Raw genomic sequence first — 25,430 nt, forward strand, 5'->3', positions numbered from 1 at the left:
AGGGGGAAGGGGGAAGGAGCAAAGGCGGGATGACGCCTGACAAAAATGCAGCCAGAGCTTGCAGTCGGGACAGTGCAACAAAGAGCGAGGCCTACCATGAGTGTAGTGACTGGGACGACACCAGTCTTGGCTGCCGTACAGGGGAGGGCCGTACTTACTCAGGTTTCTCTTCATATCGCACAAGTCTTTCGCCTTTTACTAAAGACTTCCGTGGAAAGGAACACCAATGAGTTGCACCTATTTTTGGATGGCTCTGCCACTTGGCTGAGCCTCGTTCATTTGTGAATATCAACAGCGCCCTCGGTCACACAAACACACGCACAAAGCGCTCAGGGCTGAGCCACGGAGCGCCTGGGAGGAGGTGCCTCAGCGCCTGCCCTTCTTACGCGCAAGTCAAACGCTTGCACCACGCCGTGTGCGCGCTGCTCCAGGGGGTCGCCTGGGCCTGCAAACCGTTAGGGCTGCATGATTTGTGATAGTGGGGGACTGCGTACGCGCTCTCCTCTCATCATAGTGTTGAAGATAAGCAAAGTGGTCATTGACTGTGACCTGAATTCATCAGCTTTTAGACTGACGTGTTGTTGCAGCCCTGTGTTTGCTTTGCCAGAGACGGAGACTGCATGCCAGGTCACTGTTTGTTATGTTTCTCATGGAAAAAACGGAAACAAATTGACGTCCAAAGTGGGCGTACCACGCGTCTTAGTCAAATGACGGAAGTGTTTTGAACCTTTCAGAAACAGACAAAAGAGTCAGGGCACCTGACTGTGATGTAAGTTAGTCAGCTTTGCAGGACGCCAGTCAACATCTTTTGAGTCAATGTGATTCTCAGCAACAACCAGTGAAGGTCAGCTAATGCTAAGGGCACCTGACTGTGAGATTCTGCCTTGTCCGTACCGTCACATAGGTTGCCGTGTCCAGGACTTAGCCGCCTGTCAGTGGCACCTTCAATTCATACTTACCTGGCAGGGGAGATACCATGATCAACAAGGTGGTTCACCCATGGCGAGGCGCATCCATTGCACTGAGGGATGTGCTGACCCGTGCGAATTCCCCACATGTGGGAATCTCGACTGCATAATTTGTGGTAGTGGGGGACTGCGTACGCGCTCTCCCCTCATCATAGTGTTGAAGATAAGCAAAGTGGTCATCAGCAACTTAAATTCATCAGCTTTTAGAATGATATGTTGTTGCAGCCCTGTGGTTGCTTTTCAGTAACAGCCAAAAGAGTGATGGCACCTTACTGTGATGAGTTAGTCAGCTTTGCAGGATGCCAGTTAGAGAAAGTTTTGTGTCCCACAAGAAATTGTTATGAAATCTATGTTGAACATTTTTAATGATTATATTCTAAAAGATAAGTCAACTAATGAAAAGAAAAGAAAAGAAAAGAAAAGAAAGCTTTTGCAGGGGAGAGTTCCAAACACGCCTTTGTTTGATAATGTATGACCTGTTTTAGCTGAAGTAACAATTATGGAAAGATTGCAATGGTATTTAAATGGGATAGCTGAAACTTCCATGTCATCACGTCTAAGTAATTTGTGTACTTTGATGTTACCCCTGTAATGGACTTAATGAGCGTCAAAATGTTGAAAAATTGAAATTGTCTTCCGTGGAAGGGAAAGCAACGAGTTGCACTTCTTTTTTGATGGCTCTGCCACTGGGCTGAGCCTCGTGCATTTGTGAATATCAACAGCGCCCTCGGTCACACAAACACACACCAAACGCTCAGGGCTGAGCCAGGGAGCGCCTGGGAGGAGGTGCTAAGCTCCTGCCCTTCTTATGCGCAAGTCAAGCGCTTGCACCACGGCGTGTGCGCACTGTTCCAGGGGGTGGCCTGGGCCAGCAAACGGTTGAACCTCATCGCTTCTCGGCCTTTTGGCTAAGATCAAGTGTAGTATCTGTTCTTATCAGTTTAATATCTGATATGTCCTCTATACGGGGACAACATATTAAATGGATTTTTAGCGCCGGGAGCTGAAAAAGGGGCTTGCTCCGTTCACTCCATGCATCGACCCGGTATTGCAGTGCCGCCGGGAACGGTGCACCTTCCTTCAGCCTTGTGCAAGAGCAAAAGCAAATCTGGACGCAGGCCGAGAGGGCCGTCGCTCGTCTTGACAGCGCATCAAGAGGCGAGGCTCAAAGCGGATGGCGCTCGTGGCATCGCAAGTCGGAGCGGCAGGAATTCAGCCTGTTGGCTGTTGACTGGGAACCCTGGCAGTCTCCTGCTCTCCCATCACTGTGTGTCTGCGGGGGAAGGGGGAAGGGGGAAGGAGCAAAGGCGGGATGACGCCTGACAAAAATGCAGCCAGAGCTTGCAGTCGGGACAGTGCAACAAAGAGCGAGGCCTACCATGAGTGTAGTGACTGGGACGACACCAGTCTTGGCTGCCGTACAGGGGAGGGCCGTACTTACTCAGGTTTCTCTTCATATCGCACAAGTCTTTCGCCTTTTACTAAAGACTTCCGTGGAAAGGAACACCAATGAGTTGCACCTATTTTTGGATGGCTCTGCCACTTGGCTGAGCCTCGTTCATTTGTGAATATCAACAGCGCCCTCGGTCACACAAACACACGCACAAAGCGCTCAGGGCTGAGCCACGGAGCGCCTGGGAGGAGGTGCCTCAGCGCCTGCCCTTCTTACGCGCAAGTCAAACGCTTGCACCACGCCGTGTGCGCGCTGCTCCAGGGGGTCGCCTGGGCCTGCAAACCGTTAGGGCTGCATGATTTGTGATAGTGGGGGACTGCGTATGCGCTCTCCTCTCATCATAGTGTTGAAGATAAGCAAAGTGGTCATTGACTGTGACCTGAATTCATCAGCTTTTAGACTGACGTGTTGTTGCAGCCCTGTGTTTGCTTTGCCAGAGACGGAGACTGCATGCCAGGTCACTGTTTGTTATGTTTCTCATGGAAAAAACGGAAACAAATTGACGTCCAAAGTGGGCGTACCACGCGTCTTAGACAAATGACGGAAGTGTTTTGAACCTTTCAGAAACAGACAAAAGAGTCAGGGCACCTGACTGTGATGTAAGTTAGTCAGCTTTGCAGGACGCCAGTCAACATCTTTTGAGTCAATGTGATTCTCAGCAACAACCAGTGAAGGTCAGCTAATGCTAAGGGCACCTGACTGTGAGATTCTGCCTTGTCCGTACCGTCACATAGGTTGCCGTGTCCAGGACTTAGCCGCCTGTCAGTGGCACCTTCAATTCATACTTACCTGGCAGGGGAGATACCATGATCAACAAGGTGGTTCACCCATGGCGAGGCGCATCCATTGCACTGAGGGATGTGCTGACCCGTGCGAATTCCCCACATGTGGGAATCTCGACTGCATAATTTGTGGTAGTGGGGGACTGCGTACGCGCTCTCCCCTCATCATAGTGTTGAAGATAAGCAAAGTGGTCATCAGCAACTTAAATTCATCAGCTTTTAGAATGATATGTTGTTGCAGCCCTGTGGTTGCTTTTCAGTAACAGCCAAAAGAGTGATGGCACCTTACTGTGATGAGTTAGTCAGCTTTGCAGGATGCCAGTTAGAGAAAGTTTTGTGTCCCACAAGAAATTGTTATGAAATCTATGTTGAACATTTTTAATGATTATATTCTAAAAGATAAGTCAACTAATGAAAAGAAAAGAAAAGAAAAGAAAAGAAAGCTTTTGCAGGGGAGAGTTCCAAACACGCCTTTGTTTGATAATGTATGACCTGTTTTAGCTGAAGTAACAATTATGGAAAGATTGCAATGGTATTTAAATGGGATAGCTGAAACTTCCATGTCATCACGTCTAAGTAATTTGTGTACTTTGATGTTACCCCTGTAATGGACTTAATGAGCGTCAAAATGTTGAAAAATTGAAATTGTCTTCCGTGGAAGGGAAAGCAACGAGTTGCACTTCTTTTTTGATGGCTCTGCCACTGGGCTGAGCCTCGTGCATTTGTGAATATCAACAGCGCCCTCGGTCACACAAACACACACCAAACGCTCAGGGCTGAGCCAGGGAGCGCCTGGGAGGAGGTGCTAAGCTCCTGCCCTTCTTATGCGCAAGTCATGCGCTTGCACCACGGCGTGTGCGCACTGTTCCAGGGGGTGGCCTGGGCCAGCAAACGGTTGAACCTCATCGCTTCTCGGCCTTTTGGCTAAGATCAAGTGTAGTATCTGTTCTTATCAGTTTAATATCTGATATGTCCTCTATACGGGGACAACATATTAAATGGATTTTTAGCGCCGGGAGCTGAAAAAGGGGCTTGCTCCGTTCACTCCATGCATCGACCCGGTATTGCAGTGCCGCCGGGAACGGTGCACCTTCCTTCAGCCTTGTGCAAGAGCAAAAGCAAATCTGGACGCAGGCCGAGAGGGCCGTCGCTCGTCTTGACAGCGCATCAAGAGGCGAGGCTCAAAGCGGATGGCGCTCGTGGCATCGCAAGTCGGAGCTGCAGGAATTCAGCCTGTTGGCTGTTGACTGGGAACCCTGGCAGTCTCCTGCTCTCCCATCACTGTGTGTCTGCGGGGGAAGGGGGAAGGGGGAAGGAGCAAAGGCGGGATGACGCCTGACAAAAATGCAGCCAGAGCTTGCAGTCGGGACAGTGCAACAAAGAGCGAGGCCTACCATGAGTGTAGTGACTGGGACGACACCAGTCTTGGCTGCCGTACAGGGGAGGGCCGTACTTACTCAGGTTTCTCTTCATATCGCACAAGTCTTTCGCCTTTTACTAAAGACTTCCGTGGAAAGGAACACCAATGAGTTGCACCTATTTTTGGATGGCTCTGCCACTTGGCTGAGCCTCGTTCATTTGTGAATATCAACAGCGCCCTCGGTCACACAAACACACGCACAAAGCGCTCAGGGCTGAGCCACGGAGCGCCTGGGAGGAGGTGCCTCAGCGCCTGCCCTTCTTACGCGCAAGTCAAACGCTTGCACCACGCCGTGTGCGCGCTGCTCCAGGGGGTCGCCTGGGCCTGCAAACCGTTAGGGCTGCATGATTTGTGATAGTGGGGGACTGCGTACGCGCTCTCCTCTCATCATAGTGTTGAAGATAAGCAAAGTGGTCATTGACTGTGACCTGAATTCATCAGCTTTTAGACTGACGTGTTGTTGCAGCCCTGTGTTTGCTTTGCCAGAGACGGAGACTGCATGCCAGGTCACTGTTTGTTATGTTTCTCATGGAAAAAACGGAAACAAATTGACGTCCAAAGTGGGCGTACCACGCGTCTTAGTCAAATGACGGAAGTGTTTTGAACCTTTCAGAAACAGACAAAAGAGTCAGGGCACCTGACTGTGATGTAAGTTAGTCAGCTTTGCAGGACGCCAGTCAACATCTTTTGAGTCAATGTGATTCTCAGCAACAACCAGTGAAGGTCAGCTAATGCTAAGGGCACCTGACTGTGAGATTCTGCCTTGTCCGTACCGTCACATAGGTTGCCGTGTCCAGGACTTAGCCGCCTGTCAGTGGCACCTTCAATTCATACTTACCTGGCAGGGGAGATACCATGATCAACAAGGTGGTTCACCCATGGCGAGGCGCATCCATTGCACTGAGGGATGTGCTGACCCGTGCGAATTCCCCACATGTGGGAATCTCGACTGCATAATTTGTGGTAGTGGGGGACTGCGTACGCGCTCTCCCCTCATCATAGTGTTGAAGATAAGCAAAGTGGTCATCAGCAACTTAAATTCATCAGCTTTTAGAATGATATGTTGTTGCAGCCCTGTGGTTGCTTTTCAGTAACAGCCAAAAGAGTGATGGCACCTTACTGTGATGAGTTAGTCAGCTTTGCAGGATGCCAGTTAGAGAAAGTTTTGTGTCCCACAAGAAATTGTTATGAAATCTATGTTGAACATTTTTAATGATTATATTCCAAAAGATAAGTCAACTAATGAAAAGAAAAGAAAAGAAAAGAAAAGAAAGCTTTTGCAGGGGAGAGTTCCAAACACGCCTTTGTTTGATAATGTATGACCTGTTTTAGCTGAAGTAACAATTATGGAAAGATTGCAATGGTATTTAAATGGGATAGCTGAAACTTCCATGTCATCACGTCTAAGTAATTTGTGTACTTTGATGTTACCCCTGTAATGGACTTAATGAGCGTCAAAATGTTGAAAAATTGAAATTGTCTTCCGTGGAAGGGAACAGCAACGAGTTGCACTTCTTTTTTGATGGCTCTGCCACTGGGCTGAGCCTCGTGCATTTGTGAATATCAACAGCGCCCTCGGTCACACAAACACACACCAAACGCTCAGGGCTGAGCCAGGGAGCGCCTGGGAGGAGGTGCTAAGCTCCTGCCCTTCTTATGCGCAAGTCAAGCGCTTGCACCACGGCGTGTGCGCACTGTTCCAGGGGGTGGCCTGGGCCAGCAAACGGTTGAACCTCATCGCTTCTCGGCCTTTTGGCTAAGATCAAGTGTAGTATCTGTTCTTATCAGTTTAATATCTGATATGTCCTCTATACGGGGACAACATATTAAATGGATTTTTAGCGCCGGGAGCTGAAAAAGGGGCTTGCTCCGTTCACTCCATGCATCGACCCGGTATTGCAGTGCCGCCGGGAACGGTGCACCTTCCTTCAGCCTTGTGCAAGAGCAAAAGCAAATCTGGACGCAGGCCGAGAGGGCCGTCGCTCGTCTTGACAGCGCATCAAGAGGCGAGGCTCAAAGCGGATGGCGCTCGTGGCATCGCAAGTCGGAGCGGCAGGAATTCAGCCTGTTGGCTGTTGACTGGGAACCCTGGCAGTCTCCTGCTCTCCCATCACTGTGTGTCTGCGGGGGAAGGGGGAAGGGGGAAGGAGCAAAGGCGGGATGACGCCTGACAAAAATGCAGCCAGAGCTTGCAGTCGGGACAGTGCAACAAAGAGCGAGGCCTACCATGAGTGTAGTGACTGGGACGACACCAGTCTTGGCTGCCGTACAGGGGAGGGCCGTACTTACTCAGGTTTCTCTTCATATCGCACAAGTCTTTCGCCTTTTACTAAAGACTTCCGTGGAAAGGAACACCAATGAGTTGCACCTATTTTTGGATGGCTCTGCCACTTGGCTGAGCCTCGTTCATTTGTGAATATCAACAGCGCCCTCGGTCACACAAACACACGCACAAAGCGCTCAGGGCTGAGCCACGGAGCGCCTGGGAGGAGGTGCCTCAGCGCCTGCCCTTCTTACGCGCAAGTCAAACGCTTGCACCACGCCGTGTGCGCGCTGCTCCAGGGGGTCGCCTGGGCCTGCAAACCGTTAGGGCTGCATGATTTGTGATAGTGGGGGACTGCGTATGCGCTCTCCTCTCATCATAGTGTTGAAGATAAGCAAAGTGGTCATTGACTGTGACCTGAATTCATCAGCTTTTAGACTGACGTGTTGTTGCAGCCCTGTGTTTGCTTTGCCAGAGACGGAGACTGCATGCCAGGTCACTGTTTGTTATGTTTCTCATGGAAAAAACGGAAACAAATTGACGTCCAAAGTGGGCGTACCACGCGTCTTAGACAAATGACGGAAGTGTTTTGAACCTTTCAGAAACAGACAAAAGAGTCAGGGCACCTGACTGTGATGTAAGTTAGTCAGCTTTGCAGGACGCCAGTCAACATCTTTTGAGTCAATGTGATTCTCAGCAACAACCAGTGAAGGTCAGCTAATGCTAAGGGCACCTGACTGTGAGATTCTGCCTTGTCCGTACCGTCACATAGGTTGCCGTGTCCAGGACTTAGCCGCCTGTCAGTGGCACCTTCAATTCATACTTACCTGGCAGGGGAGATACCATGATCAACAAGGTGGTTCACCCATGGCGAGGCGCATCCATTGCACTGAGGGATGTGCTGACCCGTGCGAATTCCCCACATGTGGGAATCTCGACTGCATAATTTGTGGTAGTGGGGGACTGCGTACGCGCTCTCCCCTCATCATAGTGTTGAAGATAAGCAAAGTGGTCATCAGCAACTTAAATTCATCAGCTTTTAGAATGATATGTTGTTGCAGCCCTGTGGTTGCTTTTCAGTAACAGCCAAAAGAGTGATGGCACCTTACTGTGATGAGTTAGTCAGCTTTGCAGGATGCCAGTTAGAGAAAGTTTTGTGTCCCACAAGAAATTGTTATGAAATCTATGTTGAACATTTTTAATGATTATATTCTAAAAGATAAGTCAACTAATGAAAAGAAAAGAAAAGAAAAGAAAAGAAAGCTTTTGCAGGGGAGAGTTCCAAACACGCCTTTGTTTGATAATGTATGACCTGTTTTAGCTGAAGTAACAATTATGGAAAGATTGCAATGGTATTTAAATGGGATAGCTGAAACTTCCATGTCATCACGTCTAAGTAATTTGTGTACTTTGATGTTACCCCTGTAATGGACTTAATGAGCGTCAAAATGTTGAAAAATTGAAATTGTCTTCCGTGGAAGGGAACAGCAACGAGTTGCACTTCTTTTTTGATGGCTCTGCCACTGGGCTGAGCCTCGTGCATTTGTGAATATCAACAGCGCCCTCGGTCACACAAACACACACCAAACGCTCAGGGCTGAGCCAGGGAGCGCCTGGGAGGAGGTGCTAAGCTCCTGCCCTTCTTATGCGCAAGTCAAGCGCTTGCACCACGGCGTGTGCGCACTGTTCCAGGGGGTGGCCTGGGCCAGCAAACGGTTGAACCTCATCGCTTCTCGGCCTTTTGGCTAAGATCAAGTGTAGTATCTGTTCTTATCAGTTTAATATCTGATATGTCCTCTATACGGGGACAACATATTAAATGGATTTTTAGCGCCGGGAGCTGAAAAAGGGGCTTGCTCCGTTCACTCCATGCATCGACCCGGTATTGCAGTGCCGCCGGGAACGGTGCACCTTCCTTCAGCCTTGTGCAAGAGCAAAAGCAAATCTGGACGCAGGCCGAGAGGGCCGTCGCTCGTCTTGACAGCGCATCAAGAGGCGAGGCTCAAAGCGGATGGCGCTCGTGGCATCGCAAGTCGGAGCTGCAGGAATTCAGCCTGTTGGCTGTTGACTGGGAACCCTGGCAGTCTCCTGCTCTCCCATCACTGTGTGTCTGCGGGGGAAGGGGGAAGGGGGAAGGAGCAAAGGCGGGATGACGCCTGACAAAAATGCAGCCAGAGCTTGCAGTCGGGACAGTGCAACAAAGAGCGAGGCCTACCATGAGTGTAGTGACTGGGACGACACCAGTCTTGGCTGCCGTACAGGGGAGGGCCGTACTTACTCAGGTTTCTCTTCATATCGCACAAGTCTTTCGCCTTTTACTAAAGACTTCCGTGGAAAGGAACACCAATGAGTTGCACCTATTTTTGGATGGCTCTGCCACTTGGCTGAGCCTCGTTCATTTGTGAATATCAACAGCGCCCTCGGTCACACAAACACATGCACAAAGCGCTCAGGACTGAGCCACGGAGCGCCTGGGAGGAGGTGCCTCAGCGCCTGCCCTTCTTACGCGCAAGTCAAACGCTTGCACCACGCCGTGTGCGCGCTGCTCCAGGGGGTCGCCTGGGCCTGCAAACCGTTAGGGCTGCATGATTTGTGATAGTGGGGGACTGCGTACGCGCTCTCCTCTCATCATAGTGTTGAAGATAAGCAAAGTGGTCATTGACTGTGACCTGAATTCATCAGCTTTTAGACTGACGTGTTGTTGCAGCCCTGTGTTTGCTTTGCCAGAGACGGAGACTGCATGCCAGGTCACTGTTTGTTATGTTTCTCATGGAAAAAACGGAAACAAATTGACGTCCAAAGTGGGCGTACCACGCGTCTTAGTCAAATGACGGAAGTGTTTTGAACCTTTCAGAAACAGACAAAAGAGTCAGGGCACCTGACTGTGATGTAAGTTAGTCAGCTTTGCAGGACGCCAGTCAACATCTTTTGAGTCAATGTGATTCTCAGCAACAACCAGTGAAGGTCAGCTAATGCTAAGGGCACCTGACTGTGAGATTCTGCCTTGTCCGTACCGTCACATAGGTTGCCGTGTCCAGGACTTAGCCGCCTGTCAGTGGCACCTTCAATTCATACTTACCTGGCAGGGGAGATACCATGATCAACAAGGTGGTTCACCCATGGCGAGGCGCATCCATTGCACTGAGGGATGTGCTGACCCGTGCGAATTCCCCACATGTGGGAATCTCGACTGCATAATTTGTGGTAGTGGGGGACTGCGTACGCGCTCTCCCCTCATCATAGTGTTGAAGATAAGCAAAGTGGTCATCAGCAACTTAAATTCATCAGCTTTTAGAATGATATGTTGTTGCAGCCCTGTGGTTGCTTTTCAGTAACAGCCAAAAGAGTGATGGCACCTTACTGTGATGAGTTAGTCAGCTTTGCAGGATGCCAGTTAGAGAAAGTTTTGTGTCCCACAAGAAATTGTTATGAAATCTATGTTGAACATTTTTAATGATTATATTCTAAAAGATAAGTCAACTAATGAAAAGAAAAGAAAAGAAAAGAAAAGAAAAGAAAGCTTTTGCAGGGGAGAGTTCCAAACACGCCTTTGTTTGATAATGTATGACCTGTTTTAGCTGAAGTAACAATTATGGAAAGATTGCAATGGTATTTAAATGGGATAGCTGAAACTTCCATGTCATCACGTCTAAGTAATTTGTGTACTTTGATGTTACCCCTGTAATGGACTTAATGAGCGTCAAAATGTTGAAAAATTGAAATTGTCTTCCGTGGAAGGGAACAGCAACGAGTTGCACTTCTTTTTTGATGGCTCTGCCACTGGGCTGAGCCTCGTGCATTTGTGAATATCAACAGCGCCCTCGGTCACACAAACACACACCAAACGCTCAGGGCTGAGCCAGGGAGCGCCTGGGAGGAGGTGCTAAGCTCCTGCCCTTCTTATGCGCAAGTCAAGCGCTTGCACCACGGCGTGTGCGCACTGTTCCAGGGGGTGGCCTGGGCCAGCAAACGGTTGAACCTCATCGCTTCTCGGCCTTTTGGCTAAGATCAAGTGTAGTATCTGTTCTTATCAGTTTAATATCTGATATGTCCTCTATACGGGGACAACATATTAAATGGATTTTTAGCGCCGGGAGCTGAAAAAGGGGCTTGCTCCGTTCACTCCATGCATCGACCCGGTATTGCAGTGCCGCCGGGAACGGTGCACCTTCCTTCAGCCTTGTGCAAGAGCAAAAGCAAATCTGGACGCAGGCCGAGAGGGCCGTCGCTCGTCTTGACAGCGCATCAAGAGGCGAGGCTCAAAGCGGATGGCGCTCGTGGCATCGCAAGTCGGAGCTGCAGGAATTCAGCCTGTTGGCTGTTGACTGGGAACCCTGGCAGTCTCGTGCTCTCCCATCACTGTGTGTCTGCGGGGGAAGGGGGAAGGGGGAAGGAGCAAAGGCGGGATGACGCCTGACAAAAATGCAGCCAGAGCTTGCAGTCGGGACAGTGCAACAAAGAGCGAGGCCTACCATGAGTGTAGTGACTGGGACGACACCAGTCTTGGCTGCCGTACAGGGGAGGGCCGTACTTACTCAGGTTTCTCTTCATATCGCACAAGTCTTTCGCCTTTTACTAAAGACTTCCGTGGAAAGGAACACCAATGAGTTGCACCTATTTTTGGATGGCTCTGCCACTTGGCTGAGCCTCGTTCATTTGTGAATATCAACAGCGCCCTCGGTCACACAAACACATGCACAAAGCGCTCAGGACTGAGCCACGGAGCGCCTGGGAGGAGGTGCCTCAGCGCCTGCCCTTCTTACGCGCAAGTCAAACGCTTGCACCACGCCGTGTGCGCGCTGCTCCAGGGGGTCGCCTGGGCCTGCAAACCGTTAGGGCTGCATGATTTGTGATAGTGGGGGACTGCGTACGCGCTCTCCTCTCATCATAGTGTTGAAGATAAGCAAAGTGGTCATTGACTGTGACCTGAATTCATCAGCTTTTAGACTGACGTGTTGTTGCAGCCCTGTGTTTGCTTTGCCAGAGACGGAGACTGCATGCCAGGTCACTGTTTGTTATGTTTCTCATGGAAAAAACGGAAACAAATTGACGTCCAAAGTGGGCGTACCACGCGTCTTAGTCAAATGACGGAAGTGTTTTGAACCTTTCAGAAACAGACAAAAGAGTCAGGGCACCTGACTGTGATGTAAGTTAGTCAGCTTTGCAGGACGCCAGTCAACATCTTTTGAGTCAATGTGATTCTCAGCAACAACCAGTGAAGGTCAGCTAATGCTAAGGGCACCTGACTGTGAGATTCTGCCTTGTCCGTACCGTCACATAGGTTGCCGTGTCCAGGACTTAGCCGCCTGTCAGTGGCACCTTCAATTCATACTTACCTGGCAGGGGAGATACCATGATCAACAAGGTGGTTCACCCATGGCGAGGCGCATCCATTGCACTGAGGGATGTGCTGACCCGTGCGAATTCCCCACATGTGGGAATCTCGACTGCATAATTTGTGGTAGTGGGGGACTGCGTACGCGCTCTCCCCTCATCATAGTGTTGAAGATAAGCAAAGTGGTCATCAGCAACTTAAATTCATCAGCTTTTAGAATGATATGTTGTTGCAGCCCTGTGGTTGCTTTTCAGTAACAGCCAAAAGAGTGATGGCACCTTACTGTGATGAGTTAGTCAGCTTTGCAGGATGCCAGTTAGAGAAAGTTTTGTGTCCCACAAGAAATTGTTATGAAATCTATGTTGAACATTTTTAATGATTATATTCTAAAAGATAAGTCAACTAATGAAAAGAAAAGAAAAGAAAAGAAAAGAAAAGAAAGCTTTTGCAGGGGAGAGTTCCAAACACGCCTTTGTTTGATAATGTATGACCTGTTTTAGCTGAAGTAACAATTATGGAAAGATTGCAATGGTATTTAAATGGGATAGCTGAAACTTCCATGTCATCACGTCTAAGTAATTTGTGTACTTTGATGTTACCCCTGTAATGGACTTAATGAGCGTCAAAATGTTGAAAAATTGAAATTGTCTTCCGTGGAAGGGAACAGCAACGAGTTGCACTTCTTTTTTGATGGCTCTGCCACTGGGCTGAGCCTCGTGCATTTGTGAATATCAACAGCGCCCTCGGTCACACAAACACACACCAAACGCTCAGGGCTGAGCCAGGGAGCGCCTGGGAGGAGGTGCTAAGCTCCTGCCCTTCTTATGCGCAAGTCAAGCGCTTGCACCACGGCGTGTGCGCACTGTTCCAGGGGGTGGCCTGGGCCAGCAAACGGTTGAACCTCATCGCTTCTCGGCCTTTTGGCTAAGATCAAGTGTAGTATCTGTTCTTATCAGTTTAATATCTGATATGTCCTCTATACGGGGACAACATATTAAATGGATTTTTAGCGCCGGGAGCTGAAAAAGGGGCTTGCTCCGTTCACTCCATGCATCGACCCGGTATTGCAGTGCCGCCGGGAACGGTGCACCTTCCTTCAGCCTTGTGCAAGAGCAAAAGCAAATCTGGACGCAGGCCGAGAGGGCCGTCGCTCGTCTTGACAGCGCATCAAGAGGCGAGGCTCAAAGCGGATGGCGCTCGTGGCATCGCAAGTCGGAGCTGCAGGAATTCAGCCTGTTGGCTGTTGACTGGGAACCCTGGCAGTCTCGTGCTCTCCCATCACTGTGTGTCTGCGGGGGAAGGGGGAAGGGGGAAGGAGCAAAGGCGGGATGACGCCTGACAAAAATGCAGCCAGAGCTTGCAGTCGGGACAGTGCAACAAAGAGCGAGGCCTACCATGAGTGTAGTGACTGGGACGACACCAGTCTTGGCTGCCGTACAGGGGAGGGCCGTACTTACTCAGGTTTCTCTTCATATCGCACAAGTCTTTCGCCTTTTACTAAAGACTTCCGTGGAAAGGAACACCAATGAGTTGCACCTATTTTTGGATGGCTCTGCCACTTGGCTGAGCCTCGTTCATTTGTGAATATCAACAGCGCCCTCGGTCACACAAACACATGCACAAAGCGCTCAGGACTGAGCCACGGAGCGCCTGGGAGGAGGTGCCTCAGCGCCTGCCCTTCTTACGCGCAAGTCAAACGCTTGCACCACGCCGTGTGCGCGCTGCTCCAGGGGGTCGCCTGGGCCTGCAAACCGTTAGGGCTGCATGATTTGTGATAGTGGGGGACTGCGTACGCGCTCTCCTCTCATCATAGTGTTGAAGATAAGCAAAGTGGTCATTGACTGTGACCTGAATTCATCAGCTTTTAGACTGACGTGTTGTTGCAGCCCTGTGTTTGCTTTGCCAGAGACGGAGACTGCATGCCAGGTCACTGTTTGTTATGTTTCTCATGGAAAAAACGGAAACAAATTGACGTCCAAAGTGGGCGTACCACGCGTCTTAGTCAAATGACGGAAGTGTTTTGAACCTTTCAGAAACAGACAAAAGAGTCAGGGCACCTGACTGTGATGTAAGTTAGTCAGCTTTGCAGGACGCCAGTCAACATCTTTTGAGTCAATGTGATTCTCAGCAACAACCAGTGAAGGTCAGCTAATGCTAAGGGCACCTGACTGTGAGATTCTGCCTTGTCCGTACCGTCACATAGGTTGCCGTGTCCAGGACTTAGCCGCCTGTCAGTGGCACCTTCAATTCATACTTACCTGGCAGGGGAGATACTATGATCAACAAGGTGGTTCACCCATGGCGAGGCGCATCCATTGCACTGAGGGATGTGCTGACCCGTGCGAATTCCCCACATGTGGGAATCTCGACTGCATAATTTGTGGTAGTGGGGGACTGCGTACGCGCTCTCCCCTCATCATAGTGTTGAAGATAAGCAAAGTGGTCATCAGCAACTTAAATTCATCAGCTTTTAGAATGATATGTTGTTGCAGCCCTGTGGTTGCTTTTCAGTAACAGCCAAAAGAGTGATGGCACCTTACTGTGATGAGTTAGTCAGCTTTGCAGGATGCCAGTTAGAGAAAGTTTTGTGTCCCACAAGAAATTGTTATGAAATCTATGTTGAACATTTTTAATGATTATATTCCAAAAGATAAGTCAACTAATGAAAAGAAAAGAAAAGAAAAGAAAAGAAAGCTTTTGCAGGGGAGAGTTCCAAACACGCCTTTGTTTGATAATGTATGACCTGTTTTAGCTGAAGTAACAATTATGGAAAGATTGCAATGGTATTTAAATGGGATAGCTGAAACTTCCATGTCATCACGTCTAAGTAATTTGTGTACTTTGATGTTACCCCTGTAATGGACTTAATGAGCGTCAAAATGTTGAAAAATTGAAATTGTCTTCCGTGGAAGGGAACAGCAACGAGTTGCACTTCTTTTTTGATGGCTCTGCCACTGGGCTGAGCCTCGTGCATTTGTGAATATCAACAGCGCCCTCGGTCACACAAACACACACCAAACGCTCAGGGCTGAGCCAGGGAGCGCCTGGGAGGAGGTGCTAAGCTCCTGCCCTTCTTATGCGCAAGTCAAGCGCTTGCACCACGGCGTGTGCGCACTGTTCCAGGGGGTGGCCTGGGCCAGCAAACGGTTGAACCTCATCGCTTCTCGGCCTTTTGGCTAAGATCAAGTGTAGTATCTGTTCTTATCAGTTTAATATCTGATATGTCCTCTATACGGGGACAACATATTAAATGGATTTTTAGCGCCGGGAGCTGAAAAAGGGGCTTGCTCCGTTCACTCCATGCATCGACCCGGTATTGCAGTGCCGCCGGGAACGGTGCACCTTCCTTCAGCCTTGTGCAAGAGCAAAAGCAAATCTGGACGCAGGCCGAGAGGGCCGTCGCTCGTCTTGACAGCGCATCAAGAGGCGAGGCTCAAAGCGGATGGCGCTCGTGGCATCGCAAGTCGGAGCGGCAGGAATTCAGCCTGTTGGCTGTTGACTGGGAACCCTGGCAGTCTCCTGCTCTCCCATCACTGTGTGTCTGCGGGGGAAGGGGGAAGGGGGAAGGAGCAAAGGCGGGATGACGCCTGACAAAAATGCAGCCAGAGCTTGCAGTCGGGACAGTGCAACAAAGAGCGAGGCCTACCATGAGTGTAGTGACTGGGACGACACCAGTCTTGGCTGCCGTACAGGGGAGGGCCGTACTTACTCAGGTTTCTCTTCATATCGCACAAGTCTTTCGCCTTTTACTAAAGACTTCCGTGGAAAGGAACACCAATGAGTTGCACCTATTTTTGGATGGCTCTGCCACTTGGCTGAGCCTCGTTCATTTGTGAATATCAACAGCGCCCTCGGTCACACAAACACACGCACAAAGCGCTCAGGGCTGAGCCACGGAGCGCCTGGGAGGAGGTGCCTCAGCGCCTGCCCTTCTTACGCGCAAGTCAAACGCTTGCACCACGCCGTGTGCGCGCTGCTCCAGGGGGTCGCCTGGGCCTGCAAACCGTTAGGGCTGCATGATTTGTGATAGTGGGGGACTGCGTATGCGCTCTCCTCTCATCATAGTGTTGAAGATAAGCAAAGTGGTCATTGACTGTGACCTGAATTCATCAGCTTTTAGACTGACGTGTTGTTGCAGCCCTGTGTTTGCTTTGCCAGAGACGGAGACTGCATGCCAGGTCACTGTTTGTTATGTTTCTCATGGAAAAAACGGAAACAAATTGACGTCCAAAGTGGGCGTACCACGCGTCTTAGACAAATGACGGAAGTGTTTTGAACCTTTCAGAAACAGACAAAAGAGTCAGGGCACCTGACTGTGATGTAAGTTAGTCAGCTTTGCAGGACGCCAGTCAACATCTTTTGAGTCAATGTGATTCTCAGCAACAACCAGTGAAGGTCAGCTAATGCTAAGGGCACCTGACTGTGAGATTCTGCCTTGTCCGTACCGTCACATAGGTTGCCGTGTCCAGGACTTAGCCGCCTGTCAGTGGCACCTTCAATTCATACTTACCTGGCAGGGGAGATACCATGATCAACAAGGTGGTTCACCCATGGCGAGGCGCATCCATTGCACTGAGGGATGTGCTGACCCGTGCGAATTCCCCACATGTGGGAATCTCGACTGCATAATTTGTGGTAGTGGGGGACTGCGTACGCGCTCTCCCCTCATCATAGTGTTGAAGATAAGCAAAGTGGTCATCAGCAACTTAAATTCATCAGCTTTTAGAATGATATGTTGTTGCAGCCCTGTGGTTGCTTTTCAGTAACAGCCAAAAGAGTGATGGCACCTTACTGTGATGAGTTAGTCAGCTTTGCAGGATGCCAGTTAGAGAAAGTTTTGTGTCCCACAAGAAATTGTTATGAAATCTATGTTGAACATTTTTAATGATTATATTCTAAAAGATAAGTCAACTAATGAAAAGAAAAGAAAAGAAAAGAAAAGAAAAGAAAGCTTTTGCAGGGGAGAGTTCCAAACACGCCTTTGTTTGATAATGTATGACCTGTTTTAGCTGAAGTAACAATTATGGAAAGATTGCAATGGTATTTAAATGGGATAGCTGAAACTTCCATGTCATCACGTCTAAGTAATTTGTGTACTTTGATGTTACCCCTGTAATGGACTTAATGAGCGTCAAAATGTTGAAAAATTGAAATTGTCTTCCGTGGAAGGGAACAGCAACGAGTTGCACTTCTTTTTTGATGGCTCTGCCACTGGGCTGAGCCTCGTGCATTTGTGAATATCAACAGCGCCCTCGGTCACACAAACACACACCAAACGCTCAGGGCTGAGCCAGGGAGCGCCTGGGAGGAGGTGCTAAGCTCCTGCCCTTCTTATGCGCAAGTCAAGCGCTTGCACCACGGCGTGTGCGCACTGTTCCAGGGGGTGGCCTGGGCCAGCAAACGGTTGAACCTCATCGCTTCTCGGCCTTTTGGCTAAGATCAAGTGTAGTATCTGTTCTTATCAGTTTAATATCTGATATGTCCTCTATACGGGGACAACATATTAAATGGATTTTTAGCGCCGGGAGCTGAAAAAGGGGCTTGCTCCGTTCACTCCATGCATCGACCCGGTATTGCAGTGCCGCCGGGAACGGTGCACCTTCCTTCAGCCTTGTGCAAGAGCAAAAGCAAATCTGGACGCAGGCCGAGAGGGCCGTCGCTCGTCTTGACAGCGCATCAAGAGGCGAGGCTCAAAGCGGATGGCGCTCGTGGCATCGCAAGTCGGAGCGGCAGGAATTCAGCCTGTTGGCTGTTGACTGGGAACCCTGGCAGTCTCCTGCTCTCCCATCACTGTGTGTCTGCGGGGGAAGGGGGAAGGGGGAAGGAGCAAAGGCGGGATGACGCCTGACAAAAATGCAGCCAGAGCTTGCAGTCGGGACAGTGCAACAAAGAGCGAGGCCTACCATGAGTGTAGTGACTGGGACGACACCAGTCTTGGCTGCCGTACAGGGGAGGGCCGTACTTACTCAGGTTTCTCTTCATATCGCACAAGTCTTTCGCCTTTTACTAAAGACTTCCGTGGAAAGGAACACCAATGAGTTGCACCTATTTTTGGATGGCTCTGCCACTTGGCTGAGCCTCGTTCATTTGTGAATATCAACAGCGCCCTCGGTCACACAAACACACGCACAAAGCGCTCAGGGCTGAGCCACGGAGCGCCTGGGAGGAGGTGCCTCAGCGCCTGCCCTTCTTACGCGCAAGTCAAACGCTTGCACCACGCCGTGTGCGCGCTGCTCCAGGGGGTCGCCTGGGCCTGCAAACCGTTAGGGCTGCATGATTTGTGATAGTGGGGGACTGCGTATGCGCTCTCCTCTCATCATAGTGTTGAAGATAAGCAAAGTGGTCATTGACTGTGACCTGAATTCATCAGCTTTTAGACTGACGTGTTGTTGCAGCCCTGTGTTTGCTTTGCCAGAGACGGAGACTGCATGCCAGGTCACTGTTTGTTATGTTTCTCATGGAAAAAACGGAAACAAATTGACGTCCAAAGTGGGCGTACCACGCGTCTTAGACAAATGACGGAAGTGTTTTGAACCTTTCAGAAACAGACAAAAGAGTCAGGGCACCTGACTGTGATGTAAGTTAGTCAGCTTTGCAGGACGCCAGTCAACATCTTTTGAGTCAATGTGATTCTCAGCAACAACCAGTGAAGGTCAGCTAATGCTAAGGGCACCTGACTGTGAGATTCTGCCTTGTCCGTACCGTCACATAGGTTGCCGTGTCCAGGACTTAGCCGCCTGTCAGTGGCACCTTCAATTCATACTTACCTGGCAGGGGAGATACCATGATCAACAAGGTGGTTCACCCATGGCGAGGCGCATCCATTGCACTGAGGGATGTGCTGACCCGTGCGAATTCCCCACATGTGGGAATCTCGACTGCATAATTTGTGGTAGTGGGGGACTGCGTACGCGCTCTCCCCTCATCATAGTGTTGAAGATAAGCAAAGTGGTCATCAGCAACTTAAATTCATCAGCTTTTAGAATGATATGTTGTTGCAGCCCTGTGGTTGCTTTTCAGTAACAGCCAAAAGAGTGATGGCACCTTACTGTGATGAGTTAGTCAGCTTTGCAGGATGCCAGTTAGAGAAAGTTTTGTGTCCCACAAGAAATTGTTATGAAATCTATGTTGAACATTTTTAATGATTATATTCTAAAAGATAAGTCAACTAATGAAAAGAAAAGAAAAGAAAAGAAAAGAAAGCTTTTGCAGGGGAGAGTTCCAAACACGCCTTTGTTTGATAATGTATGACCTGTTTTAGCTGAAGTAACAATTATGGAAAGATTGCAATGGTATTTAAATGGGATAGCTGAAACTTCCATGTCATCACGTCTAAGTAATTTGTGTACTTTGATGTTACCCCTGTAATGGACTTAATGAGCGTCAAAATGTTGAAAAATTGAAATTGTCTTCCGTGGAAGGGAACAGCAACGAGTTGCACTTCTTTTTTGATGGCTCTGCCACTGGGCTGAGCCTCGTGCATTTGTGAATATCAACAGCGCCCTCGGTCACACAAACACACACCAAACGCTCAGGGCTGAGCCAGGGAGCGCCTGGGAGGAGGTGCTAAGCTCCTGCCCTTCTTATGCGCAAGTCAAGCGCTTGCACCACGGCGTGTGCGCACTGTTCCAGGGGGTGGCCTGGGCCAGCAAACGGTTGAACCTCATCGCTTCTCGGCCTTTTGGCTAAGATCAAGTGTAGTATCTGTTCTTATCAGTTTAATATCTGATATGTCCTCTATACGGGGACAACATATTAAATGGATTTTTAGCGCCGGGAGCTGAAAAAGGGGCTTGCTCCGTTCACTCCATGCATCGACCCGGTATTGCAGTGCCGCCGGGAACGGTGCACCTTCCTTCAGCCTTGTGCAAGAGCAAAAGCAAATCTGGACGCAGGCCGAGAGGGCCGTCGCTCGTCTTGACAGCGCATCAAGAGGCGAGGCTCAAAGCGGATGGCGCTCGTGGCATCGCAAGTCGGAGCGGCAGGAATTCAGCCTGTTGGCTGTTGACTGGGAACCCTGGCAGTCTCCTGCTCTCCCATCACTGTGTGTCTGCGGGGGAAGGGGGAAGGGGGAAGGAGCAAAGGCGGGATGACGCCTGACAAAAATGCAGCCAGAGCTTGCAGTCGGGACAGTGCAACAAAGAGCGAGGCCTACCATGAGTGTAGTGACTGGGACGACACCAGTCTTGGCTGCCGTACAGGGGAGGGCCGTACTTACTCAGGTTTCTCTTCATATCGCACAAGTCTTTCGCCTTTTACTAAAGACTTCCGTGGAAAGGAACACCAATGAGTTGCACCTATTTTTGGATGGCTCTGCCACTTGGCTGAGCCTCGTTCATTTGTGAATATCAACAGCGCCCTCGGTCACACAAACACACGCACAAAGCGCTCAGGGCTGAGCCACGGAGCGCCTGGGAGGAGGTGCCTCAGCGCCTGCCCTTCTTACGCGCAAGTCAAACGCTTGCACCACGCCGTGTGCGCGCTGCTCCAGGGGGTCGCCTGGGCCTGCAAACCGTTAGGGCTGCATGATTTGTGATAGTGGGGGACTGCGTATGCGCTCTCCTCTCATCATAGTGTTGAAGATAAGCAAAGTGGTCATTGACTGTGACCTGAATTCATCAGCTTTTAGACTGACGTGTTGTTGCAGCCCTGTGTTTGCTTTGCCAGAGACGGAGACTGCATGCCAGGTCACTGTTTGTTATGTTTCTCATGGAAAAAACGGAAACAAATTGACGTCCAAAGTGGGCGTACCACGCGTCTTAGACAAATGACGGAAGTGTTTTGAACCTTTCAGAAACAGACAAAAGAGTCAGGGCACCTGACTGTGATGTAAGTTAGTCAGCTTTGCAGGACGCCAGTCAACATCTTTTGAGTCAATGTGATTCTCAGCAACAACCAGTGAAGGTCAGCTAATGCTAAGGGCACCTGACTGTGAGATTCTGCCTTGTCCGTACCGTCACATAGGTTGCCGTGTCCAGGACTTAGCCGCCTGTCAGTGGCACCTTCAATTCATACTTACCTGGCAGGGGAGATACCATGATCAACAAGGTGGTTCACCCATGGCGAGGCGCATCCATTGCACTGAGGGATGTGCTGACCCGTGCGAATTCCCCACATGTGGGAATCTCGACAGCATAATTTGTGGTAGTGGGGGACTGCGTACGCGCTCTCCCCTCATCATAGTGTTGAAGATAAGCAAAGTGGTCATCAGCAACTTAAATTCATCAGCTTTTAGAATGATATGTTGTTGCAGCCCTGTGGTTGCTTTTCAGTAACAGCCAAAAGAGTGATGGCACCTTACTGTGATGAGTTAGTCAGCTTTGCAGGATGCCAGTTAGAGAAAGTTTTGTGTCCCACAAGAAATTGTTATGAAATCTATGTTGAACATTTTTAATGATTATATTCTAAAAGATAAGTCAACTAATGAAAAGAAAAGAAAAGAAAAGAAAAGAAAGCTTTTGCAGGGGAGAGTTCCAAACACGCCTTTGTTTGATAATGTATGACCTGTTTTAGCTGAAGTAACAATTATGGAAAGATTGCAATGGTATTTAAATGGGATAGCTGAAACTTCCATGTCATCACGTCTAAGTAATTTGTGTACTTTGATGTTACCCCTGTAATGGACTTAATGAGCGTCAAAATGTTGAAAAATTGAAATTGTCTTCCGTGGAAGGGAACAGCAACGAGTTGCACTTCTTTTTTGATGGCTCTGCCACTGGGCTGAGCCTCGTGCATTTGTGAATATCAACAGCGCCCTCGGTCACACAAACACACACCAAACGCTCAGGGCTGAGCCAGGGAGCGCCTGGGAGGAGGTGCTAAGCTCCTGCCCTTCTTATGCGCAAGTCAAGCGCTTGCACCACGGCGTGTGCGCACTGTTCCAGGGGGTGGCCTGGGCCAGCAAACGGTTGAACCTCATCGCTTCTCGGCCTTTTGGCTAAGATCAAGTGTAGTATCTGTTCTTATCAGTTTAATATCTGATATGTCCTCTATACGGGGACAACATATTAAATGGATTTTTAGCGCCGGGAGCTGAAAAAGGGGCTTGCTCCGTTCACTCCATGCATCGACCCGGTATTGCAGTGCCGCCGGGAACGGTGCACCTTCCTTCAGCCTTGTGCAAGAGCAAAAGCAAATCTGGACGCAGGCCGAGAGGGCCGTCGCTCGTCTTGACAGCGCATCAAGAGGCGAGGCTCAAAGCGGATGGCGCTCGTGGCATCGCAAGTCGGAGCTGCAGGAATTCAGCCTGTTGGCTGTTGACTGGGAACCCTGGCAGTCTCCTGCTCTCCCATCACTGTGTGTCTGCGGGGGAAGGGGGAAGGGGGAAGGAGCAAAGGCGGGATGACGCCTGACAAAAATGCAGCCAGAGCTTGCAGTCGGGACAGTGCAACAAAGAGCGAGGCCTACCATGAGTGTAGTGACTGGGACGACACCAGTCTTGGCTGCCGTACAGGGGAGGGCCGTACTTACTCAGGTTTCTCTTCATATCGCACAAGTCTTTCGCCTTTTACTAAAGACTTCCGTGGAAAGGAACACCAATGAGTTGCACCTATTTTTGGATGGCTCTGCCACTTGGCTGAGCCTCGTTCATTTGTGAATATCAACAGCGCCCTCGGTCACACAAACACATGCACAAAGCGCTCAGGACTGAGCCACGGAGCGCCTGGGAGGAGGTGCCTCAGCGCCTGCCCTTCTTACGCGCAAGTCAAACGCTTGCACCACGCCGTGTGCGCGCTGCTCCAGGGGGTCGCCTGGGCCTGCAAACCGTTAGGGCTGCATGATTTGTGATAGTGGGGGACTGCGTACGCGCTCTCCTCTCATCATAGTGTTGAAGATAAGCAAAGTGGTCATTGACTGTGACCTGAATTCATCAGCTTTTAGACTGACGTGTTGTTGCAGCCCTGTGTTTGCTTTGCCAGAGACGGAGACTGCATGCCAGGTCACTGTTTGTTATGTTTCTCATGGAAAAAACGGAAACAAATTGACGTCCAAAGTGGGCGTACCACGCGTCTTAGTCAAATGACGGAAGTGTTTTGAACCTTTCAGAAACAGACAAAAGAGTCAGGGCACCTGACTGTGATGTAAGTTAGTCAGCTTTGCAGGACGCCAGTCAACATCTTTTGAGTCAATGTGATTCTCAGCAACAACCAGTGAAGGTCAGCTAATGCTAAGGGCACCTGACTGTGAGATTCTGCCTTGTCCGTACCGTCACATAGGTTGCCGTGTCCAGGACTTAGCCGCCTGTCAGTGGCACCTTCAATTCATACTTACCTGGCAGGGGAGATACCATGATCAACAAGGTGGTTCACCCATGGCGAGGCGCATCCATTGCACTGAGGGATGTGCTGACCCGTGCGAATTCCCCACATGTGGGAATCTCGACTGCATAATTTGTGGTAGTGGGGGACTGCGTACGCGCTCTCCCCTCATCATAGTGTTGAAGATAAGCAAAGTGGTCATCAGCAACTTAAATTCATCAGCTTTTAGAATGATATGTTGTTGCAGCCCTGTGGTTGCTTTTCAGTAACAGCCAAAAGAGTGATGGCACCTTACTGTGATGAGTTAGTCAGCTTTGCAGGATGCCAGTTAGAGAAAGTTTTGTGTCCCACAAGAAATTGTTATGAAATCTATGTTGAACATTTTTAATGATTATATTCTAAAAGATAAGTCAACTAATGAAAAGAAAAGAAAAGAAAAGAAAAGAAAGCTTTTGCAGGGGAGAGTTCCAAACACGCCTTTGTTTGATAATGTATGACCTGTTTTAGCTGAAGTAACAATTATGGAAAGATTGCAATGGTATTTAAATGGGATAGCTGAAACTTCCATGTCATCACGTCTAAGTAATTTGTGTACTTTGATGTTACCCCTGTAATGGACTTAATGAGCGTCAAAATGTTGAAAAATTGAAATTGTCTTCCGTGGAAGGGAACAGCAACGAGTTGCACTTCTTTTTTGATGGCTCTGCCACTGGGCTGAGCCTCGTGCATTTGTGAATATCAACAGCGCCCTCGGTCACACAAACACACACCAAACGCTCAGGGCTGAGCCAGGGAGCGCCTGGGAGGAGGTGCTAAGCTCCTGCCCTTCTTATGCGCAAGTCAAGCGCTTGCACCACGGCGTGTGCGCACTGTTCCAGGGGGTGGCCTGGGCCAGCAAACGGTTGAACCTCATCGCTTCTCGGCCTTTTGGCTAAGATCAAGTGTAGTATCTGTTCTTATCAGTTTAATATCTGATATGTCCTCTATACGGGGACAACATATTAAATGGATTTTTAGCGCCGGGAGCTGAAAAAGGGGCTTGCTCCGTTCACTCCATGCATCGACCCGGTATTGCAGTGCCGCCGGGAACGGTGCACCTTCCTTCAGCCTTGTGCAAGAGCAAAAGCAAATCTGGACGCAGGCCGAGAGGGCCGTCGCTCGTCTTGACAGCGCATCAAGAGGCGAGGCTCAAAGCGGATGGCGCTCGTGGCATCGCAAGTCGGAGCGGCAGGAATTCAGCCTGTTGGCTGTTGACTGGGAACCCTGGCAGTCTCCTGCTCTCCCATCACTGTGTGTCTGCGGGGGAAGGGGGAAGGGGGAAGGAGCAAAGGCGGGATGACGCCTGACAAAAATGCAGCCAGAGCTTGCAGTCGGGACAGTGCAACAAAGAGCGAGGCCTACCATGAGTGTAGTGACTGGGACGACACCAGTCTTGGCTGCCGTACAGGGGAGGGCCGTACTTACTCAGGTTTCTCTTCATATCGCACAAGTCTTTCGCCTTTTACTAAAGACTTCCGTGGAAAGGAACACCAATGAGTTGCACCTATTTTTGGATGGCTCTGCCACTTGGCTGAGCCTCGTTCATTTGTGAATATCAACAGCGCCCTCGGTCACACAAACACACGCACAAAGCGCTCAGGGCTGAGCCACGGAGCGCCTGGGAGGAGGTGCCTCAGCGCCTGCCCTTCTTACGCGCAAGTCAAACGCTTGCACCACGCCGTGTGCGCGCTGCTCCAGGGGGTCGCCTGGGCCTGCAAACCGTTAGGGCTGCATGATTTGTGATAGTGGGGGACTGCGTATGCGCTCTCCTCTCATCATAGTGTTGAAGATAAGCAAAGTGGTCATTGACTGTGACCTGAATTCATCAGCTTTTAGACTGACGTGTTGTTGCAGCCCTGTGTTTGCTTTGCCAGAGACGGAGACTGCATGCCAGGTCACTGTTTGTTATGTT

General features: G+C 49.8%; 34 non-coding genes across 34 annotated transcripts; all 34 read left to right on the forward strand.

The window, feature by feature from the left end:
• Positions 1-154: 154 nt before the first annotated feature.
• Positions 155-272, forward strand: LOC143315542 (U5 spliceosomal RNA). The gene has a single exon (XR_013076113.1). It is a non-coding gene; the product is annotated as a U5 spliceosomal RNA (small nuclear RNA).
• Positions 273-951: 679 nt separating this feature from the next.
• Positions 952-1,116, forward strand: LOC143315453 (U1 spliceosomal RNA). Its single transcript, XR_013076027.1, has one exon. It is a non-coding gene; the product is annotated as a U1 spliceosomal RNA (small nuclear RNA).
• Positions 1,117-1,856: 740 nt separating this feature from the next.
• On the forward strand, positions 1,857-2,047 carry LOC143315425 (U2 spliceosomal RNA). Its single transcript, XR_013076000.1, has one exon. It is a non-coding gene; the product is annotated as a U2 spliceosomal RNA (small nuclear RNA).
• Positions 2,048-2,405: 358 nt separating this feature from the next.
• Positions 2,406-2,523, forward strand: LOC143315543 (U5 spliceosomal RNA). Its single transcript, XR_013076114.1, has one exon. It is a non-coding gene; the product is annotated as a U5 spliceosomal RNA (small nuclear RNA).
• Positions 2,524-3,202: 679 nt separating this feature from the next.
• On the forward strand, positions 3,203-3,367 carry LOC143315465 (U1 spliceosomal RNA). Its single transcript, XR_013076038.1, has one exon. It is a non-coding gene; the product is annotated as a U1 spliceosomal RNA (small nuclear RNA).
• A 740-nt stretch (positions 3,368-4,107) lies between these two features.
• LOC143315426 (U2 spliceosomal RNA) lies at positions 4,108-4,298 on the forward strand. Its single transcript, XR_013076001.1, has one exon. It is a non-coding gene; the product is annotated as a U2 spliceosomal RNA (small nuclear RNA).
• Positions 4,299-4,656: 358 nt separating this feature from the next.
• LOC143315544 (U5 spliceosomal RNA) lies at positions 4,657-4,774 on the forward strand. The gene has a single exon (XR_013076115.1). It is a non-coding gene; the product is annotated as a U5 spliceosomal RNA (small nuclear RNA).
• Positions 4,775-5,453: 679 nt separating this feature from the next.
• LOC143315477 (U1 spliceosomal RNA) lies at positions 5,454-5,618 on the forward strand. Its single transcript, XR_013076049.1, has one exon. It is a non-coding gene; the product is annotated as a U1 spliceosomal RNA (small nuclear RNA).
• Positions 5,619-6,359: 741 nt separating this feature from the next.
• Positions 6,360-6,550, forward strand: LOC143315427 (U2 spliceosomal RNA). Its single transcript, XR_013076002.1, has one exon. It is a non-coding gene; the product is annotated as a U2 spliceosomal RNA (small nuclear RNA).
• A 358-nt stretch (positions 6,551-6,908) lies between these two features.
• Positions 6,909-7,026, forward strand: LOC143315546 (U5 spliceosomal RNA). The gene has a single exon (XR_013076117.1). It is a non-coding gene; the product is annotated as a U5 spliceosomal RNA (small nuclear RNA).
• Positions 7,027-7,705: 679 nt separating this feature from the next.
• On the forward strand, positions 7,706-7,870 carry LOC143315489 (U1 spliceosomal RNA). The gene has a single exon (XR_013076060.1). It is a non-coding gene; the product is annotated as a U1 spliceosomal RNA (small nuclear RNA).
• Positions 7,871-8,611: 741 nt separating this feature from the next.
• Positions 8,612-8,802, forward strand: LOC143315428 (U2 spliceosomal RNA). The gene has a single exon (XR_013076003.1). It is a non-coding gene; the product is annotated as a U2 spliceosomal RNA (small nuclear RNA).
• A 358-nt stretch (positions 8,803-9,160) lies between these two features.
• LOC143315547 (U5 spliceosomal RNA) lies at positions 9,161-9,278 on the forward strand. The gene has a single exon (XR_013076118.1). It is a non-coding gene; the product is annotated as a U5 spliceosomal RNA (small nuclear RNA).
• Positions 9,279-9,957: 679 nt separating this feature from the next.
• On the forward strand, positions 9,958-10,122 carry LOC143315500 (U1 spliceosomal RNA). The gene has a single exon (XR_013076071.1). It is a non-coding gene; the product is annotated as a U1 spliceosomal RNA (small nuclear RNA).
• A 746-nt stretch (positions 10,123-10,868) lies between these two features.
• On the forward strand, positions 10,869-11,059 carry LOC143315429 (U2 spliceosomal RNA). Its single transcript, XR_013076004.1, has one exon. It is a non-coding gene; the product is annotated as a U2 spliceosomal RNA (small nuclear RNA).
• Positions 11,060-11,417: 358 nt separating this feature from the next.
• Positions 11,418-11,535, forward strand: LOC143315548 (U5 spliceosomal RNA). The gene has a single exon (XR_013076119.1). It is a non-coding gene; the product is annotated as a U5 spliceosomal RNA (small nuclear RNA).
• A 679-nt stretch (positions 11,536-12,214) lies between these two features.
• On the forward strand, positions 12,215-12,379 carry LOC143315511 (U1 spliceosomal RNA). Its single transcript, XR_013076082.1, has one exon. It is a non-coding gene; the product is annotated as a U1 spliceosomal RNA (small nuclear RNA).
• A 746-nt stretch (positions 12,380-13,125) lies between these two features.
• Positions 13,126-13,316, forward strand: LOC143315431 (U2 spliceosomal RNA). The gene has a single exon (XR_013076006.1). It is a non-coding gene; the product is annotated as a U2 spliceosomal RNA (small nuclear RNA).
• Positions 13,317-13,674: 358 nt separating this feature from the next.
• On the forward strand, positions 13,675-13,792 carry LOC143315549 (U5 spliceosomal RNA). Its single transcript, XR_013076120.1, has one exon. It is a non-coding gene; the product is annotated as a U5 spliceosomal RNA (small nuclear RNA).
• A 679-nt stretch (positions 13,793-14,471) lies between these two features.
• Positions 14,472-14,636, forward strand: LOC143315581 (U1 spliceosomal RNA). The gene has a single exon (XR_013076151.1). It is a non-coding gene; the product is annotated as a U1 spliceosomal RNA (small nuclear RNA).
• A 741-nt stretch (positions 14,637-15,377) lies between these two features.
• LOC143315432 (U2 spliceosomal RNA) lies at positions 15,378-15,568 on the forward strand. Its single transcript, XR_013076007.1, has one exon. It is a non-coding gene; the product is annotated as a U2 spliceosomal RNA (small nuclear RNA).
• A 358-nt stretch (positions 15,569-15,926) lies between these two features.
• LOC143315550 (U5 spliceosomal RNA) lies at positions 15,927-16,044 on the forward strand. Its single transcript, XR_013076121.1, has one exon. It is a non-coding gene; the product is annotated as a U5 spliceosomal RNA (small nuclear RNA).
• A 679-nt stretch (positions 16,045-16,723) lies between these two features.
• On the forward strand, positions 16,724-16,888 carry LOC143315522 (U1 spliceosomal RNA). The gene has a single exon (XR_013076093.1). It is a non-coding gene; the product is annotated as a U1 spliceosomal RNA (small nuclear RNA).
• A 746-nt stretch (positions 16,889-17,634) lies between these two features.
• Positions 17,635-17,825, forward strand: LOC143315433 (U2 spliceosomal RNA). Its single transcript, XR_013076008.1, has one exon. It is a non-coding gene; the product is annotated as a U2 spliceosomal RNA (small nuclear RNA).
• Positions 17,826-18,183: 358 nt separating this feature from the next.
• LOC143315551 (U5 spliceosomal RNA) lies at positions 18,184-18,301 on the forward strand. The gene has a single exon (XR_013076122.1). It is a non-coding gene; the product is annotated as a U5 spliceosomal RNA (small nuclear RNA).
• A 679-nt stretch (positions 18,302-18,980) lies between these two features.
• On the forward strand, positions 18,981-19,145 carry LOC143315534 (U1 spliceosomal RNA). The gene has a single exon (XR_013076105.1). It is a non-coding gene; the product is annotated as a U1 spliceosomal RNA (small nuclear RNA).
• A 741-nt stretch (positions 19,146-19,886) lies between these two features.
• LOC143315434 (U2 spliceosomal RNA) lies at positions 19,887-20,077 on the forward strand. The gene has a single exon (XR_013076009.1). It is a non-coding gene; the product is annotated as a U2 spliceosomal RNA (small nuclear RNA).
• A 358-nt stretch (positions 20,078-20,435) lies between these two features.
• LOC143315552 (U5 spliceosomal RNA) lies at positions 20,436-20,553 on the forward strand. The gene has a single exon (XR_013076123.1). It is a non-coding gene; the product is annotated as a U5 spliceosomal RNA (small nuclear RNA).
• A 679-nt stretch (positions 20,554-21,232) lies between these two features.
• Positions 21,233-21,397, forward strand: LOC143315590 (U1 spliceosomal RNA). Its single transcript, XR_013076160.1, has one exon. It is a non-coding gene; the product is annotated as a U1 spliceosomal RNA (small nuclear RNA).
• A 741-nt stretch (positions 21,398-22,138) lies between these two features.
• On the forward strand, positions 22,139-22,329 carry LOC143315435 (U2 spliceosomal RNA). The gene has a single exon (XR_013076010.1). It is a non-coding gene; the product is annotated as a U2 spliceosomal RNA (small nuclear RNA).
• Positions 22,330-22,687: 358 nt separating this feature from the next.
• Positions 22,688-22,805, forward strand: LOC143315553 (U5 spliceosomal RNA). Its single transcript, XR_013076124.1, has one exon. It is a non-coding gene; the product is annotated as a U5 spliceosomal RNA (small nuclear RNA).
• A 679-nt stretch (positions 22,806-23,484) lies between these two features.
• LOC143315545 (U1 spliceosomal RNA) lies at positions 23,485-23,649 on the forward strand. The gene has a single exon (XR_013076116.1). It is a non-coding gene; the product is annotated as a U1 spliceosomal RNA (small nuclear RNA).
• Positions 23,650-24,390: 741 nt separating this feature from the next.
• On the forward strand, positions 24,391-24,581 carry LOC143315436 (U2 spliceosomal RNA). Its single transcript, XR_013076011.1, has one exon. It is a non-coding gene; the product is annotated as a U2 spliceosomal RNA (small nuclear RNA).
• A 358-nt stretch (positions 24,582-24,939) lies between these two features.
• LOC143315554 (U5 spliceosomal RNA) lies at positions 24,940-25,057 on the forward strand. The gene has a single exon (XR_013076125.1). It is a non-coding gene; the product is annotated as a U5 spliceosomal RNA (small nuclear RNA).
• Positions 25,058-25,430: the final 373 nt, after the last annotated feature.

This window comes from Chaetodon auriga, chromosome 22 (genome assembly GCF_051107435.1).
Source record: "Chaetodon auriga isolate fChaAug3 chromosome 22, fChaAug3.hap1, whole genome shotgun sequence".
NCBI lineage: Eukaryota > Metazoa > Chordata > Actinopteri > Chaetodontiformes > Chaetodontidae > Chaetodon > Chaetodon auriga.